The sequence below is a fragment of the Larimichthys crocea genome, chromosome XIII, assembly GCF_000972845.2.
Source record: "Larimichthys crocea isolate SSNF chromosome XIII, L_crocea_2.0, whole genome shotgun sequence".
Lineage (NCBI taxonomy): Eukaryota > Metazoa > Chordata > Actinopteri > Sciaenidae > Larimichthys > Larimichthys crocea.
This window is the reverse complement of record NC_040023.1, coordinates 46,691,169-46,705,803: the sequence shown is the minus strand read 5'-3', so window position 1 is coordinate 46,705,803 and position 14,635 is coordinate 46,691,169.

The following is a 14,635-nucleotide window of genomic DNA, read 5'->3' as shown; positions in this document are numbered from 1 at the left end:
GGTATGAGACACACAAATAGAAAATGTAAGGGCACAAATCCTACATAGGCAACACTTAGGAAAACTGACTCACACATTCAAGCTCATACTGGAGCACTGCTGTGCTTGGCATGTTCAGCGAGCGTCAGTGTTTACACAGCATGTGATAGCTCAGGCTAACGGGAGGGAGGAAATAGCATTGACAAAAAGGGTGGCCAGTTCTGAAGGAGGAGGTCCATCTGTGCAAACAGCACCTAGTTAGGGGAGTTATTAATTACCCCCGGTCACCGGCCAAACTCTTGGCTCGACACAGAAGCAGGAGCACAGAGAGGGAGAGAGGTGACGTTAAATAACAGAGATAGAAGACAGAAGCAGGCGTGAGGTAGCTAGTGATGTTAGGAACCATATCCCCCCCCCTCCACATGCCTCTTCTCTCCTTCTCACTTTCTGCTCCTCTTAAATTTGGGAGAGTGGGGTCAAAAGCTGTTTTTTACCACTCTTTTCTGCTTTCAAGAATGTCTGCAATGCTTCCCAGGAATCCTGCCTTGTTGACTTTGGTTTGGGATAAAAGGTACAGCCTTCTCTGTTCTCCACGCTGATCCGAAAGGTGATTAGGCTGAGCCCGTGCATAGCCCAGCACATTGGCTCAGACAGATTACCCTACGTTCCTGTGTGCTCCTGTTATTCAGGGGACCCAGGTGAAGAGGTGGATGAGAGGGGAGAAATTAAGGGAAGAATGTTGGTAGTTTGGTCATATTTTTTTTATGACAGAGAGTGAAAGTTCAGATGCTTTGTTGTATTGAAATGGTTCATCTTGAGGTGATGCTAATAGTTCTGCTTTATGGCTCTTCTCTGAGTAATGCAAGTGACTCAGCTAGATTCAGAATTTCCTGCTGATTCCTGATCTGACCATGCCTCAAATAAGATAGAGGTGGGATTTCTTTTAGTTCGGTCCTGGGCAAAAATGTATCGCTGATTAGGTGATTCATCCATTCACAGTTCAAAACACATTGCACCATTGCTTTTGATTCTTCAGTTCAGTCTGGAATGTAAGCATGCTCATATTGTTACTGTTTCATTCAGTTCAGTACAAAGTAGGCCTATCTAGGCACTGTCCATAAGGCCCTCTGGCAACAGAAAACCTTTTTGTCCCTCGCCCCTCCCTCAACAATATCATAATGTGTTATGATATGTTTGTAAACAATCCAATGCGGTGCAGGAGTGGATATGATGAATGATGAATGAAGGATATGATAAAGTAATCTGACCGGGTGGCAAGATACATTTCACTCTTTTGCATGTAATAGAGATAACCTAAATCAAAAATGTGTACATATGTATATGTATCATTATTGTTTATCAGTAAATTATATCACAGCTGAGCTGGCAATGGGTTTGACCTTTGGACAGGCAGGGTAGCTGTTTCCTCTCCATACTGTTCCCCCCTGCTTCCAGTCTTTATGCTAAACTAAGCTAATCGCCTTTTGGTTCTAGCTCCATACTAAACTCACAGACCTCAGATTGGCATTGAGACCTCTTGGCAAGTAAGCAAATAACTGCATTTCCTAAAATTCCAAACTTTTCCATTAACCACAAACTGTATCCATGACATCAAAGCCGCTGTTGATGCTGAACCTTGAAATGCAGACATTTAAGCTGGACTGAAACAACATAAACTCTTGGCTTTTTCTTTCCTTCTGCAGTGCAATAGTTGTTTTTGGAGATGCATTTTTTGTTCCCTTGCTGCCTCAATATTTCTTTCCTCCCTACACTGTGATTACCTTCTCCCAAAAACTACCATCGGGAAGCTGTAAGTAAAACTGCTGTTCTGAAATAAGGACTATTTCCACATGCACCATACTCTGATACATGGGTGAGAGAAAATCATGATTGGCTTGTGTGAGCCAACAATAATATTGTGTTTAATCTAGATATCATTACATGCAAAATGAGCAGGAGAAATTCAAGGGCACCATTGTTTCCCTCGGACAGTTTTTCAGGGCTCCAATGATGGAGTGTTTCCTTTAGAAACCCAAACCAGCAGAGATGTTGAGGTGCCACTTATAGTGTTTCAGCAAAATGAAAAGAGAGACATAGAATCAGAAATACAGGGGGGAGGGGGGAATAAAAACACTTTGGAATTAAAACAATTATCAATTGCCTTCAAAATAGTTCCTTTATACAAGTGGTGACAGCATGTTTGTGTGTGATCTGAGTAATGGCAAAGATGTGTACATGACAAGTTAACTGATATTTTTGCCCCTAGCTATTCAAGACCAGTATCTGAAGCAGCCTGGCCTACAGGAAATATTCAAACCTTTTGGGAAATCGTCTTGCTGGGATTTGGAAACAAAGGTCCATGAGCTAGTTAATCAATGGAGGGTTATGGCATCTTAAATGTGTATACGCAACTACCAAAAAATCTCACGAAAGCTCACATAATTAATATTAATTATGTACGGCTAATAAAATGTACCAGCAGAAGTTATCATTTTAGCCAACAAATTTAAACGCTGTCACCTAAGAGTGAGCCTGGGCCTCATTTCTCTCTATTATGGGATTTCAGTTACCAAAGGTCAGGAGAGGGAACGTGAAGTGGAAAACCCACTGCTTCTACTTGGCACTGGTTTGTCCTCATGGATGAGGCACTGGGACAGAGGCAATCCTCTGCTGCCCCATTTCTCATCGCCTCTATCCAAGAGGACGATTTAGGGCCAAGTGCAGCAGTGGAGAAACAGGAGGAGGAAACAGGGGCTGGGACATCTGTAGGTTCTCCAGAGCCAGAAAGACTGAAGGAGACTTGAGAAGCTTAACACAAATAGCTCTAGAGGAAGACAAAGGAAAAGCATGTAGAGGAGAGCAATGCAACAACCGATTGCCCACCCCCCTTTTGGAAAGGAGTATTGAAAATCCTAAAAACTACACAAAATATGGAGGTGATTCATTTGTAATTTAGCTGAAAAATGTAGCATCTACTATGTGTTGCAACACCACATACACTACACATACATATGTGTATTCACTGGGATCTCATTACGCCACACACAACAACTTAGCAATTGATTTAAAATGTGTTAAAGATGTAATAATCAGCCTGACAATGGTTGTACACATTAGTGGCCAGAATATACTTTATAGCTGAAGAGAGGGACCCAATGCACTCAGCAACATTAGAAGATTTGTAATCTGAAGAAATGATAATACCCTTAGTCTTCTCTGTGTTTAACTGCAAAAAGTTGCTAGCTAGTCCTTATTGGCACTCAGATAATTTTGCAAAACAGTCTGTCAGACTCATCAGGCTTAAAAGACACTTATGGTTGGATATCATGAGCAAAACAGTACAGTATCTCAAAGCTGTGCTAAGATCCAGCAGCACCAAAACAGTGCATTAACCTACAGTATATCAATATACGTCATTATGTCACTGGAGACTCTGAGAACAGCTTTTCATGTTGAATATTTCTAGACAAGAGGCTGAACAACTGCATGTTTAAAAACGCTGGGACACAAACAAGACTACAGAGAACTAATTATCAATCAAGAGCAGGCATGGACCAATAGGCCATTACATTTCTTGATAGTCTTGACAGTCAAAAATTGATGGCTGAGTTGGAAATAAATCATTATCCTCTCCTTACAGGAGTAAAGGAGGGTAATGATGCAAGCCCTGACATCATCATCTTATTCACAAAGAAAGTGAGAAAGGTACTGGAGTCCATATTTGAAAACAGGCACATCAGGAGGCGCAGGAGGGATGATGTTGTTGATGGTGCTAAACAGGATGTTGGGATTATATTTACTGGAGGAAATTAGGTTGACAAAGTGAGAAGCCTTCGCATCCATATCCACAATGTTGAATTCAGGAATACATTCTTAGTAACGATGATAAACTTGGAGCTTGGTTGTCCTCCACAGTTGCTCTACTCTCCAGTAATTATGCCGGACAACAAAAAATTGTGTAATTTAACCATGGGGATGAACAACACAGATCTGAACAACCAACTTTGGTCATCTGCAATTCAAATTAGTAAAACCTTCCAACTTGGAAAGCAGTTCCTGTAGTGAACTGCACCACATGGTGTATGCTAATGGCTAGTACTTGTGAGCCCAGTTTGTTTGGGTGAAGTCTGTCTCTTCTAAAGAGAGAAAGACTGTACCAAAAAATTGTCAACAAACCCACATCATGAGCCCTACCAGTAGCCTTAAGCCAACTGTGGAAGTTAAGGAGTCTGCTAAAACGACCAACACCGCTGCCCATTGTGGGAATGGGAATAGGGATCAAAATTGACTTTCCATAACAACTTAGGAAGTCAAAAAGATGGTTAAAAACAGAGTTACTTGATGGCTGCTGGGTTTTCATTGTTTCCATTGTATGTAGTACAAATGGATTTTTCTCCTCAGTGCATTTACAGTGCTGAGACATAGTTCTCTCCTACATGTAGGGAGTTAGCCTGTTGAACATCTCTACTACATCTCTGTTGAGAGAAAGCTTATGTGTGTGAGTGTGTGAGTGTGTGTTATAGCAACTGCAAAACAAAGCAAGACAACAACCTCTGCACCTAATCATGAACCATTCTATCTATTAATTTATTTATGGAAATATAAAACACTTCTTCTCTGGGATTGAAGGCAGAGGATCAGATAAGCAAGAATATTTGCCAACCACGAGAATCTGATCCGCTCGATTTCCACAAGTGATTTACACCCTTATATTACACAGGAAAGGAAAAGATAGGATCAGCTAATGCTCCTGGTCTCCCCATCCCCGTCTTAATAACTCCTTAGAGAGGACGAGAGGAAGAGGAAGGAGGAAGAGGGAGCTCAGAGAGGGTGAGAGTGCCACGGGATGTGATTAGGCTGGACCTCCCGTTTATGATTTCTGTATTACAGACGCTTGGTGCCAGACATTCCCTCCATGGAAGGAATGTCTTCCTAACCAGTTCCATGTGAATGGTTTAGGAGGGAACCACAGCCCACTGGTTGGGTTGAGGGCTCAGCCTTTAAAACACACACCAAGGGAGAAATATGAAGAGGATGGAGGGCAAGAGGCTGGAGCGAAGGGAGAACAAGAGAATAGATGGATAAAGATCATAAACAAAAGGTCAGAAAAGTGTGGAGGGATCTAACTTTCTGTACATTGGTATTTCTCTACATATACAGGGTTCAGTCCACTTTGTCCCTTGCTATTTTCCCCAAACTATTCTCTACTCCAGCTGCTATGGACATAAATTAACATGGAATGTAGAGTTACACGATATTAAGTGGTAGTGGGGATTCGAATAAAGTTAGTGATGTGGCTTTAGGTTTCATACAAAACACAGACTAATATCTTTTCCAGGATAGCATGATTTAAGCTTTATAAGGTAAAAAACGGAGGAGAAAGCGAGATTACCCCCAAGCAAAGAAGGGGGAAGTATATTAATATGAACTCTGTTTTTTTGGGGGTGGGTTTTAATAGATGAAATCATCAGATATTCTGCAGCATAAATCAGATCCAAAGGTCACATAGTACATATACAGATATTTAGTTTGATATATCACTATTGTGCCCTTTAATCACATCAACATCTAAATGCTAAAAGGTACTCAGACATTAAACGTCAGCATAAAGGCCCAGCGTGCTGTCTGCTTTTAAATATGAGACTTCATAAATTCCACAGACTGCATTTGTGACAATTTATGAAATTTAACTGCAATTGCAACGCTAACAAATCATTAATATGTTTTTCTAAACGTCTTCTGTAATTCACATTCTGCTTTCTCTTGCCATGAGAAATTGGCCTGGAGAGAACTCAAGCCCTGCTCCACTCCTCTGCAAGTTATCAGACTTTTACAACCTAACTAGCGCGATGTTGGATGCTAAGTGTGAATGTTTGTTTGTCCTGGAATTTTTACTGCGCTGGATTACTTTCCTGGTGATTTTGGCCCCGTGTATGAACATGATAACAATGGATTTGTTGGGACCAACTGCAGTCTCTGAGCATGCTGTGCAAGAAAAAGCCACAGCGAGCAGCAGGAAATAGCCTTGCTGAGTAAAACTGTTGTAAAGAACATTTATTTGACAGCTCAAATGCACAAGTATATGCTATAAAAAACAACCTCAGATGCAACTTATGAGGGACTGCTAATAATGTATGTAATATCTAATTATATCCAATCATGTGTCTCTTGTATTCGTTTCCACTTCTTTTCTCTTTTCTGTTCCATGCATTTATGCAGCCCACCCTTTCTTTTCCTGAACACACACACACACACACACACACACACACACACACACACACACACACACACACACACACACACACACACACACACACAAATACATCCACACATGCACAACTGACAGAAGTCATGACCTTGTCCTATACAATCTGCTGGCCTTAGCTCCAACAATAATGTTTATTCGTCTGTCTCAGAAAAGAAAAGCCATGCCTTCCGCTAGCAGCTAGTCAAAGCAGGAAATGTATGAGAGAAAATGTAGATGTCCTGCATGTCCAAGCCTACAACTCTTACACATAAACACCCATATGTGTGCAAACAGACAGACACAAATGTGCTGAGAGACAGACTGTTGCCCCAGGCCTGCAGCAGGCAGCAGCTGTAATTGAGGAAGGTGCAAATTGGTTAAGTGTTGCTCAGCCCTGTGCAGGATATGGAGGCATGTTAGTGAAAAAGACTGCAGAGCATTAAGACCTTTTCCAGGTCCCAGCTTCACTATGCAACCCAATAACCAGACAAAAATATTCATATTGGGCAGTTCTGCAAAACCCAGATTTACTTCCAAGGATAATGCTTTTTAGCATTCAATACCAATGTTTGAATAATTCATCCTTTTTTTAATATCTTTCTATCTCTATCCAAGGTTAGTCGAAAATAAGTATGGGTTCGGAAGAAGGTAACTATGATTAAAGAGGTACTGCACACTTAATGATGCTTTTAGGCTGTACAACTACAGTACACATTGCATGTAATCAAACACATCAATGCTGGTGCTATTGTTTGTTCATTTCTTTCCAGATTGATAGAAATCTGCAGTTGAAAATGGCTCGACATGCTATGTATTGTTCTAAATCATCCTGGATCTTGCAAGTCTAATGCTATTCATGACATGCAGATTTAAAAACAGGATATTGATGCCCTCTAATCGGCCTGTGGAAGTCTGTGAAACCAATTGAGACACATCATTCACTGGAGTTTACACTATTTGCTAACCCTCTACTTTCTGCTTTGGTGCAGTGGTTTGGACTTGTGCTTTTGAAAGCCATGGAACTGCCATTGGACCTTGATAATAATCCTGTGATAGTCAAAGATCATGGTTATGGTTCACAAAAGTCTGATAGGATATGAAATCCAGTCTCTTGCTTGAAAGTTGGATGAACTATGCACTGATCCAACAGCCCTCAGCCTTACTTCACTCATTCACCTCATACACTTCTTCCTGCATGGCACTGAACACTAGTATTGGATATGAGGTGAGAATCATCTGAGGTTAATGTAATTCCAAGGGATGTGGGGATACCGTGCTCCATTTAGATATGGCCACATCTCCATGTCTCTTTTCTTTCCTCCTCAGTTCATGTGACACATCTGTCTCTGACTCTTTATCCATCCATGCTTGTCTTGCTCCTTATCTAGTAGCACCCTGGTCCAAGAAGCTGGTTTCGGTCTTGGTTGCTCACTTGCCACCACCATGGGTGGTCCTTGCTGCAGTTTTTCTGCTGTGGTGTTTGTACAGTTCAGAGGTCTTTGTTTTTCTGGCACGTCTCTCCATGCTAACCAAAGCCGGACGCCTGCTGCCTGTTTTCTTTCACATAGCTACACATCTGCAGGCTTTCGGGGAGAAACTGGGCAAAAAGCAGAAAAACAGAAGGAGGGTGGAGAAGCAGGAAGGCAGAGAAACACAAATGATCTGCCCTCAAATCTGAGTTGCCACTTTCTCCTCAGAGGTGTATGTGAGAGTTAGCGTCAGCTCCGCTCCTCTGACATAAACTGTGGTTTGTTGGCGAAGGCATGGCACACGTTGACAGCCTCATTATTTATACTCCATTTTGACAGCTTGTTTTGTGTAATATACACACATGTATTTCCATCCTCGCGCCACCCTGTTTCACAGGAATAAGTCAACTTAATGAATTTTACATGAAAATACAGTGTTTCCCCAAAGGGTGTGTTATGGATCAAACAGTCACTCAGTCACCAGCACTTTATGGATAATTCCCCCCACTCTGAACAAGGCCATATTGTTCCCTATTTATATTCACAGAATGATCAAAGGCGGAAAATGATCTCTTCCAACAGTTAATATTTCTAAATGTCTCAATGGGAGCCAATTTTGTGTTATTCAAACTATTTTCCCAGATGCATTTATTACCCATTCAGAATTTGAAATTCATGATGTGATATCCACAGATTGTGTGTGAGCTGAGCTCTGAGAGGGTGACTACAGTGTAATTTCTATGTTTCCTTGTATTTAGAGGATGGTGGGTGGTGGGACACGTGGAAGCAGCTGTTTAGGGAGGAGGTTCCTGTGAGTATGAAGGTCAGGACACATTCACAAAGCTAGATAGGAAGCCAGGTGGGGCACGGCACCAATATACTGTATATGAATGTGAGCGTGTGTGCATTTAGCAGGATGTGTACGTGCACATGCCTTTTTTTTTTACAGACAGCACTACTGACAATTTCACGGAGACAAGCTTCACAGCAGGGATATTTGGCTGTAACACAAAACAAACAATACTAAAAAGTTCTACAGGGTCAGGAAGTGGTCAAGTGAGTAAATGAGTTTATTATAATAGGACTAAACATACAACAGCAGGTTTGAGAGGACCGAGCTGACCTCCCCAGGCATTTGCAGTGGGAACACAGAAGCTACTTAGTTTGAACACCGAGTAAAGGTCAGGGAAAGGATTGCTGCCACTCAAGAGGTCACGACCCAGGTTGTTGTAGTGCCTGGGAGAGCAAGACCTACAAACATAATACTGCTGGGAAGCTTGTTGCCTCAGCGGGGTGCGTCCTGGAGAGTTTACAGCAATATTTGAGTGCCATTTCATCAAATCTGATCCAGTATCAAATGTGCTCATAAAATCTTAATCCATTTAACATTTATAAATGAAGTTATAAATTCAAGCTGTATTGGATCAACTCTGTACTTTTTGTGAAGCTTAAAGGACAACAGGTTGTTAAAGTTGAGTTAGTATGCTAATTGAATGTTCACAGACTATGGCTATAGACTGAAAATAACGTGCATCAAAAGATATGAGATGTCTTTAGTATGTAGTGAACAAACTGAAATATGAAACGGGTATTGCTTCTTTATTTTGCACAAGCTCTATCCAAATACTGGTCATCTGAAATCCAAACTGCTAAACACTCAAATGATTGATATGATAGCACTGAAATAATTAGTCGAATTCCTTAGTTGATTGGAAGAAAATAAATGGATAACCATGCTTCATCATTCCAATAGTTTATTATTATTATTATTGGTCCTCGATAGAGCGTTTTTTGAGTGTTTCGTGGCCACCATAATGTCTCCTTCACAATTGGAAGGACAGGGTAAGGTGAGGCGAAGGGGTTGCAAACACCAACTACACCACAGACTGTACTAAATCCTACACACTGGTCCTTTAATATTTTTGTAGGTCTTTAACACATTTGAAGACATCACCTTCAGCTCTAAAGCCTTGGAGGTCATTTTTTTCCCCAACTTTTTTGACATTTCATCGACTTTAGTTTTAATCATAAAATTAACACAGTAATGACAAATTCATACATAATAAAAATAACTGTTATTTGCAGCCCAATGTAAAATTTTAACTGTGTTAACATTCTGACCAGATAATCTAAAATGTTTACTGAAATCTTATATCAATAGAAATGACATTTTGTCATTATGTCTTTCAGCAATGCACAGATTTTTGCCAAGTCTATGTTAAGAGGAAAATATCCAAATGCAATTAATAATATTTTCTCAAGATGATAAAATACTGAAGTCACAATGAATTATGCAAGTCAAATCATAAGTAAACATATTGCCATTATGTTTGACATCTCATTAAACATATGATGGAAATCTCATCCCTTGGGTAAAATGGGCTTTTAAATGTAACTGGCACCACAACATAGCTGTATCTTATCTCAAGATAATGAGATAATAAAGTCAAAAGAGAGAGTATGAGAAAATGGTCTGCTATGTCAAGAATTACTGAGATCATTTAGATGTGAGCTTGAGATAAAAGTCCTCAACACATTATGAGCCAAACGTGTTGCTCTGGGTTTTGATATATTTGATCTAAAATGATAAACTTACTTTTTCAGCCAAATCTTTGCAAGAATTATTGACATTTAAGAATTCCCTTGAATGAACTTTACCCATCTTTGGACCACAAAGTCAGGCCCTCATATCTAACTGGGGTGGAGATCTTGGATAAGCTGCTGAGATCTCTAAACTCCGGCAGTTGACTTTATTTATTCTAACCTGATTGTTTGGGTTTGGGGATTCTGTTGCTCCTGCCATGAAGGAAATTGCTCTTGCCTGCTGGTTCTGAAACGGAAAATGGTTTTAAAAACTATAACAAAACAAACCGAAACGTTTCTCTGTCTGTCTTTGTGTTTTGCAAAGGATCGTCGTTCTCATTCGCCTGTCAGAGCCGCCTAGCCGAGGCAAGTCTGTCAACAAGAAGACGAAGAAAAATAGAATTTGAATCGCTGAATAGCTGGTAGAGTCATGAGCTTATCAGCTGAGTACAGATCTCTGTGAGTGCTGCTTTTGCTGTTTGCGTGCAAAAGCGTGTTCGCCTTGGAAGATTGGCAGGATATTGGTGAAGTTAGCAGCCAGGGAAATTACAGTTGCAAAGTGTGTTTGTTTTCGCGTGCACCTTTGAGATCGTAAATTAAAGACAAGGGGGAATAATTAAGTCAGTTTCTGGTTCTCACTAAAAACCTCACATTAGCTTCAAAATCTGGTAGCTTGGCTTTGAGTCAAAGCACTGACAGTCCTTTTGGATTCCCATCGCTGGGTGTTCTGCTCCTGCACGTATCCCATAACCTTGACTTGTGGTACACTACATACATGCATATTCGTGTACACACACACACACACACACACACACACACACACACATACACTGCTATGAAAGTTCTTCTATTTGAGATATAGCAGCACTGTTGCACTCTGGAAACAATTACCAGGCAATAATCTTCACATTCTTTCATCCCACCACCAGCTCAGCTGATTAGGATATCCACTGGTACGCAAGGCTAACCTCAAACACGCTCACACACACACACACACTTGCACATTTACTGTTTCTTCCATACAGCACGGTACAGTAGGTACTCTCGCTCCCTCTTTGGTTGCTGACCAACTCTCTTCTCTTTCTCTCTCTCTCACACACACACACCTGACATCTGATTCCCGACTGATGATTAATGACCCGCAAAGTCTTTCAGCAGGGACCACCCAGGGTCAAAATAACCTGCCACAAATACAGAAGCAGTAAAATACCATTCAGTCGCCACTCTTCTATTTACACATGCTGTAGCATCTTGCGTGTGTGTGTGTGTGTGTGTGTGTGTGTGTGTGTGTGTGTATGTGCACGTAGAATATGCCAGAGCAAGAAAGGTGGACTAGTTTCTGTGGAAACACTTAAAAAATGTGCACCCCCCCCTCCTGTCTTCAATCATTTGTGCATGTGGTGTGTGTGTGTGTGTGTAAAGAAAGTGGAGGGAATTACCCAGCTAACACCTTTCAAAATGCACACCCATCCTCCTTTTATTCTTCCCTGCAACTCTTTCTTCATTTTCTCCCTTTCTTCTTTTCTCTTTTCCCCAATATTCTCTTTCCCGGTTCAACAGACGGAAGAATTACCCCGGCTGTCCTCTAATCTATCCGGAGAGCTTTTTCCCAGGGTGGAAACACTGCCATCCTTTTTCTCTCCACTGTCCCCCCTACCCCCTTTTATCAGTGTCAAATGATTACCTGGGGGGAAACTGAGCTCGGCAACAATATGCATCAGGTTAGCCAGGGAGAGTTCGGCCAAAAACATCTCCTCCTCTACCTGCTCCATCCATCCATCCATCCATCCATCCATCCATCCATCCATCCATCCATCCATCCATCCATCCATCCATCCATCCATCCATCTAATTCCCCTCCCCTCTCATGCCCTCCCATCACCTCCCGCCCACACTCTCCACCCCTGTGCCAGCCGAGGTCTGTGGCAGAGCCCCAAGCCCATCTCAGAGGAATTTCCCTGTTGAAATTTATATCAATTTCAGCGGCCTCAAGTTTTATCCACAGCGTGTGAAAAGACTGTAACTCCCCTCTTCTTTTAGCATTCACTTTTCATTCCTTCCTCTTGTCTGCCTGGTTTTCTTAAAATGTTTCTCTCTTTCCCTTTCTCTCATTCGCCCCCTCCCCTCCCCCTTTTTTTAAACTCTGTTTTCCCTTCTGTAATACTTCTCGGCTATTTATCTCTATCAAAATTCACTTTCCTTTGGCCTTTTTTTTTTACTTCTCCTTTACCTTCTTCCCTCGCCACCTTTTTTTTGCTCTCCTTAACAGCCCTGTGTAGGCACAGCCTGGTGAATGCCAGGCATTCCTTTGTAAGGTTAGAACAGACAAAGGTGGACCACATCACCTGAAAGAAAACGGCCTTTTTGAATCGTCGCCCGAGGGAAAGAGAGGCTGATAGCGAAGAAAAGAGGGAGTATAAAAGCGGAGCAGAAAAGCGAGAGATGGAAGAGAGGAACACCTGTCCTCTGCTGTCCTCGCATGAACCTTCAACTCTGACCTTTGTTACTTGATATCGATGCCTTGTTTGAATAAAAGGGGCTTAACTGAAGGAGAGTGCATTAAGGTGTAGGTGCAAACCTCCAATCCAGTATTGAAAAGAGAGCTTTTGTGCATCAGAGTAATGAGATTAAACACTGTCAAAGCCACATTACATTATGCTATCGACATGATTACCACCACACAATACTTTACTCAGAGACTGACCACTGACTCGAATAAACATGGTCATATTACAACCCAAAACTTAATTACAATCAAGCTCACAAACACAAACAACTCCACCCTTCTACACACTCCAACCATTCACACAACCCACTCTGGGAACACACATGCTCAATGCACACACCCCCGCCCCAAACAAAATCACCCCACCCTTAACACACCACCTTTGAGTAGAACAGACCCCCATACGTTAACACATAGTGAGTCTATGTTGATGCTGGGTGTGGTGTAGGGTGGAGTGTATCGGTGACGCCAACCTGCCCTTCACGGCTTATTTTTGGGCTTTTGACGAACATTAATGGCAAAGTGGATCTGTGTGATGCAATGCAACGGTTTTCCAGCAAGTTAACGGGCCGCTGTTTGTTTTTACTCTTACTAATGGAACGGAGCAAAGGGGAAAAGTGGAGTGAGAAAAGAGAAACTTATGACGACCAGGTGTTTTTTCCCTCTTCTCGGGAATGTTTCACCTTGTAAAAGCAAGTGAGTGGGAGGGGACTTGTGTACCGTTCTGAAGAAGTGAATGGTTTGGGGATTTTTCAAGGGGTGTGTGCTGACCAAAAGGTTTGAGTGAGAATGAATGTGTGTTGTGTGAGAGTATTACACAGAGGGTGAGATGAGATTTCTTGAGGAGCCGAAGGCAGAATTCTTCAGTGGAAGTGTAGCATAGCCATGGCTGGATGAGGCGGGGGGGCTTTTCTTGTGTTTGTGTGCGAGCAACCGCCCAATTTTTTTTGCCTCATTGAGCTACAGACGGCTGTTGCTTTTGTGGTAGGGTGTGATCAACAACACACACACACACACACACACACACACATACTCATGCAGAAACACACACCTGGGGGGGTGGATGAATGGCAGGCCTGACTACCACACAGGACCTATTGATGACATCATTGCTGGGCATCTGGTCACTCCACCCTTTCCATGTTTCAGAGAGCCATTCAGTCAGCTTCAAGTGCACCATGGCTCTTTCACAGACATGACGCCTATTGCTTACTTTTAGTGATTATTCAATTTAGCCGGCTCCGCTCAGGAACAAAATACTTTTCTTTTGACTCTGATGGCACAATCAACAATTGGCCGGTTTATGACCTTCCATCAGTACAGTACAGACATCTCTGAAGAGAAAGAATTTAAATAAATTCCCCCGTTGCATGTTTAATCACTTTGCTATCTCGATATTGACGAGATTTGCCAAAACGGAGCAAAAGAAATGGATAAAATCCCCATGTGGATCATAAAATTGTGCCATAATGACACTCTTCAAACAGCGACTCCCATTTAATATAATAAACATTATCCAAATATGCCCTCGTTGAGACGTTGCGTATAGTTCTCAGGCAAGGAAAGGCTGAGTTCAGACTGACTTTGACTCTAATGGCTGGTAGATTACACAGTCTGAGGACGTTCATTGCTCTTCTTGAGCAAAACGTGAATGAGAGACATGCGGCAGGACTGCCAGCTTTTGATTACTAGCTGGAATTTTAACAGTGATTGAAGTAATGAATCAGTGGATCCTGCCGAAATGACAGGCCTTTTAATAAATCAATCTCAATTGTTTGACACAGCTTTTTTAAAATTATTTTTACTTCTCTCTCCCTCTCCTCTCGATGGAGTGTTTCAAGATCTACTTGG